Here is a 5336-nt window from a genome sequence, read left to right as displayed (position 1 = left end):
TTCAAAGACAGAAAAAATGTTTCAGCCATTCCTTAAATATTTCATGTTATACGCAATGTTTTATATGTATATTGGAATGTATAATTTTTTACAAGTGGCATCTATCAGTTAGTTATAATAACTCGCTAAAGTAAATTGCGATTAAAAATTCGAAGAAACGATACATTGCTTTACTTTCTTAGTATAATATGGTTTTATTGTTACCACAATCATTTATGAAATGTGATATACATGGTTCATCTTCAATGATATTAAACTCTCAAAGACATATTTACTATATTAATCTGTTAACGTATGATTCACTCGTCCACCAAATTCCTTGACTATTTCCGAAATAAACAATATACAAATTGTATGCATTATAATATTGAAGATGATCGTGGTTCGAATCTTAAAGTGTTAACACATGATTGGTTGGATGAGAAACTTCCCAAGTCAGATGACTGCCTGCTAGCCAATGATAGTCCAGGTGTCGAAGGCTGTCGTTTCTTGAACTGATTTGGATTATCATACCACTTCCACGTCGTAGGAAGAGGAAGACGTGTCACTTTCTCCACGTGACGTGTTTCGCCTTGCCGTTTCCAAGTGTCTGGAATCGGTAGGCGTGGTAGCTTAGAGAAGTTAAGTTTTTTTGATTCACGACTGTGTAAATTTTCTTTAGGTCTATTCCGACAAATGTCTTTTATATCGGGAAGTTCACATTTGTCTTTCTTATATATATGTTTCTTTGATGATCGTTTGCCTTTGTTTGTTGCTGATTTCTTCATCTTTTTCTTTCTTTTATGTTTATTTCCATCGTTTTCTAAAACGTCCGAGGAGATTGTCCTATATTTAACTTCAGACTTTTGTCTTGAGAGTGACCTTGTATGACCTTTCGTTGTCACTTTTCCCTTGTTGGCAGACTTCTTTGACCTAGATCTGATTTTCTTATTTTTGGGGATCAAAATTTCTGGGAGAAAATTATTTGATCTCGATTCGAATGGAACATTTTGTTCCGCTGTTTTAATTTTCTCTGTTGCATAGAACTCTGATTTTTCAAATTGTGAGCGGTATTTTTCTTTGTAGCTATGTATCCGATTGGATATCACTACCTTAATGATATTTCTGGCTGCATCTGCTTCTGGAGTACGGTGACGGCGACACATTACCCAGTCTTGGCGTGGTGGGAAATACTGCAATTCAAGTAATAAATAATATACTATTTTATCATCGGTATAAAGACGTCATTCGTAAATATAGCTCAACATGCAGACTTCTAATACGTTCAGGTATTTCACATCCAATTTTTATGGTAATATTCTTTATAAAGCACAAAGGTGTCAGTATTCACCTCAGAAACTTACACAACCTTTGAATAGACTTATTAAGAAGGGATATAATTACGATACTGTTGTCAAGTCATTAAAGATTGCATATTTTGGCGTTAATATTGAGTCACTGATAAGGTCTTTGCATCGTAACTAAACACATTTATTCTAAAAACAGTTGTTGGCATGACACGGGTTATGTTCTTCTCATATATGTTATGATGGTATGATACTAAACCCCTAACGGGAAGGATTGTGCCTGATGTTCATATGATGAAATCATAATCTTTCAGTCAGTTTAATTGAAGTCTGGAGCTGGCATGTCAGTTAACTGCTAGTAGTCTGTTGTTATTTATGTATTATTGTCATTTTGTTTATTTTCTTTGGTTACATCTTCTGACATCAGACTCGGATTTCTCTTGAACTGAATTTTAATGTGCGTATTGTTATGCGTTTACTTTACTACATTGGTTAGAGGTATAGGGGGAGGGTTGAGATCTCACAAACATGTTTAACCCCGCCGCATTTTTGCGCCTGTCCCAAGTCAGGAGCCTCTGGCCTTTGTTAGTCTTGTATTATTTTAATTTTAGTTTCTTGTGTACAATTTGGAAATTAGTATGGCGTTCATTATCACTGGGCTAGTATATATTTGTTTAGGGGCCAACTGAAGGACGCCTCCGGGTGCGGGAATTTCTCGCTACATTGAAGACCTGTTGGTGACCCTCTGCTGTTGTTTTTTATTTGGTCGGGTTGTTGTCTCTTTGACACATTCCCCATTTCCATTCTCAATTTTAGTTATACTACAAAGTAAAATAAATTTGGTAAGACTATAGTTAGTGCACTTGTCGAGGTATCTTAATCGGCACACTAACATAATTTGCATGAAACTACATACAATAAAATCAATTCAGGGAAGTGGGTTTAGATTTTTATGCCCCACCTACGATAGTAGAGGGGCATTATGTTTGCTGGTCTGTGCGTCCGTTCGTCCGTCTGTCTGTCTGTCTGTCTGTCTGTCTGTCTGTCTGTCTGTCTGTCTGTCTGTCTGTCTGTCTGTCTGTTCGTCCGTCTGTCCCGCTTCAGGTTAAAGTTTTTGGTCAAGGTAGTTTTTGATGAAGTTGAAGTCCAATCAACTTGAAACTTAGTACACATGTTCCTTATGATATGATCTTTCTAATTTTAAAGCCAAATTAAACTTTTGACCCCAATTTCATGGTCCACTGAACATAGAAAATGACAGTGCATGTTTCAGGTTAAAGTTTTTTTTTGGTCAAGGTAGTTTTTGATGAAGTTGAAGTCCAATCAACTTGAAACTTAGTACACATGTTCTCTATGATATTATCTTTCTAATTTTAATACCTCATTATATTTTTTATCCAATTTCATGGTCCATTGAACATGGAAAACAATAGTGTGAGTGGGGCATCCGTGTACTTTGGAAACATTCTTGTTTAAAGTGTTATCAAAGCACATAATTTGAGAAAAATCTCCAGCTGAGAACAAGGAATTGACAACAGAGGCTTGTTTTTTTCTTTCTTCAAAAAGATGTGTTTACTGTAACTTACTACCTTGTTGACTGATTCATAATCAGAGAAAAAAATGAATTTTAACTGAAATTTTCGTTCTCATAGTGGTATATACCTTCGACTTTCTTTTAATATCAAGCGGTTTTGTATTTCAACAATCCAAAGAACAACTTTGTGTTAACTCTCAAAAGTGTCACTCGTGTAAACTGTTAAGTTAGCACATTGTGTGTAGATCAGACTTAGTTTAAATATTTTTATTTATAGTGGATTGGGAAACAAGTTTTGCGACTTATATTAATCCCTTTCCACTTTGCGGGTGCGAGTGCTGCCTTGTAGCGGCATTAGCCTACTCTTTTTCGAAATCTACAAGGGTCTTTTTCGAAATCTACTAGATCAGACTTAAACTCTGAACTTCAATTTGAATCATTCTCCTACCTGCTGCCATTTCATTCTGAAGGTCATGGGGTCAACGTCTCTGCCATTTACAATAAAAGGATTCATGTATCCCATTCGGTTACCACGTTGGTGTGCCTTTGAAAAAATAACAAGTAGGTTATTGTGTGGACAGTTATAAATACTGATTAACCACGGTACGTAAAACTTATTTACTTTTCCGATGAATATCATCACGTATCCGTTTGAATAAGGAACGTAAACCATATATTACAATACTGAAAGGTTTAATGTTGGTCATCTATGATTACTTTAGATAAGAAGTGCGGACAACGAAAAACAGAAATAAACAACAAAACTGAAGACAATGAAGTATTAAAAAACGCACATAAACTACATTTTATCCCTATGTTCTATTTTAGCCACGGCGGTCATGGTTGTTTGCAGGCGTGGTCGTCGGACACATTCTTTAAACTAGTCTAAGATACTCTAACAATGATTGTTTAAATGTAGCCCGGTATAGTTTCAGAGGAGAGGAATTTTGTAAAAGTTAACGACGACGACGGACTGTGGGCGCCAAGTGAGGAGAAACGACCACTTGTCCTTTCAGGCAAGGTGAGATAAAAAGGCCGCATGTATACATATACATATATATATACATTTTACATACTAGTATTAAGGAATGTCGCCTTATAAAAGTTTGAGTGGTTGTTCATGTCAAAATAGCGATGATTCCATCTAGATGCATTTCCCATATAGATACTTCGCATAACCATCTAGATGATCCTAGCACAAGTTTCTAGATGCTTACCGCACAAGTATATCTAGATGCTTCGCACAAGTATCCTGATAGTTCGTGTTAGTATCTAGATACTTCGTTGATACTTCGTTGAAGTATCTAGATTGTCAAAAAGTCAGATCTTTAGTATTCTGTCGTATTTTTAACCAATTGAATTTGCGTTTTCTTACGCTACTGATTAACAAATTTCGCGGGACTTTAGAAAGGGAAACACGCAGATTCTCTATTCGTTAGCTTGATTCCCCGCACAGCTGATTTTACATGTATGTCAAATCTTGGAATAAACCAAAAATTGTTTAGAAGAAGCTTCAATAGAATCAGAGCAAGGACAGAGGAAGAAAATGTAGACGATATCAACTTTGTTACAGGGTAAAAAAAAATGTATTTCATCTCGAGTGTTTAAGCAGACTATGCAAAGCATCATGATACTTGTGAGAACTATCTAGATACTAATTAAAAGTAACTAGATGCTTTCAAAAAGTATCTCAATGGTCATTGAAAATATCTAAATAGAAAAAAGATATCTAGATACTTCGATAAAGTATCTAGATGTATCTTACAATCATCTAGACCTAAATTATGTAAATAAAAAAAAGATTCAGCAGAAGAAATGTTCAACGAAAAAGTAGCATTTTTTACAAATAAAAGAAAAAGTATGCATACCGCTACAACTTCCATGTTAGTCGATCGTCCTTCTTTTGGTATGATCACAGTGAGTAGTTGCTTACATGTGGTTAAATATACTGAACAGCCAGAAAATAAATAAGACTGACCGAATTAAACTACAGAAGTAATTTTCATATTTTCAATTAAATTTAATTTTAGTCTTGAATTTAGATGTGTGCAGCAGAAATTGGAAAATCGATTAGTATTTTCAATTGTAAAATTCTGTGATGCAACTTTCCAAGGTGCAACCGTTTTGGTTTCTTCACTTAGAAACCAACGAACACTCTTTTTGATAAATTGTTTATTCTATACTTCATGAAAAAAAAAGATGATCTGATTTAGATTTTTAGTACAAAATATCTAAATTAATCTTATTTTTTAACCACGATATGGGGATCTGGTGTTAAATGTATTGGAATTAAGAAAAACATTTTGTTCGATGCGTTTTTCAATAGTCTTAGTGTAATATTTCAACAAGTTTAAAATTTGATTTATAATCAATTGTATACATCACACTTCTATTTAAAGTTCTGAATGCACACAGATTTATTTTGCATGTAATTACATGGTGTAACATGATTTGCCAATATATCTTCAATATTTTTATAACAATATAATCGCTCTGGTCATCTTAATTATATATAT

General features: G+C 34.3%; 1 long non-coding RNA gene across 1 annotated transcript; it reads right to left on the bottom strand.

Annotated features, from left to right (window-relative positions):
- Positions 1-267: 267 nt before the first annotated feature.
- Positions 268-4761, bottom strand: LOC143056479 (uncharacterized). The gene is made up of 3 exons (XR_012972366.1): positions 4689-4761; positions 3269-3364; positions 268-1172 (listed from the first exon to the last, which is right to left on the bottom strand). It is a non-coding gene; the product is annotated as an uncharacterized LOC143056479 (long non-coding RNA).
- Positions 4762-5336: the final 575 nt, after the last annotated feature.

This window comes from Mytilus galloprovincialis, chromosome 13, assembly GCF_965363235.1.
Source record: "Mytilus galloprovincialis chromosome 13, xbMytGall1.hap1.1, whole genome shotgun sequence".
In the NCBI taxonomy this organism is placed as follows: Eukaryota; Metazoa; Mollusca; class Bivalvia; order Mytilida; family Mytilidae; genus Mytilus; species Mytilus galloprovincialis.
Note: the sequence above shows the minus strand (reverse complement) of the source record. Positions and strands in the feature narration are given on the sequence as shown.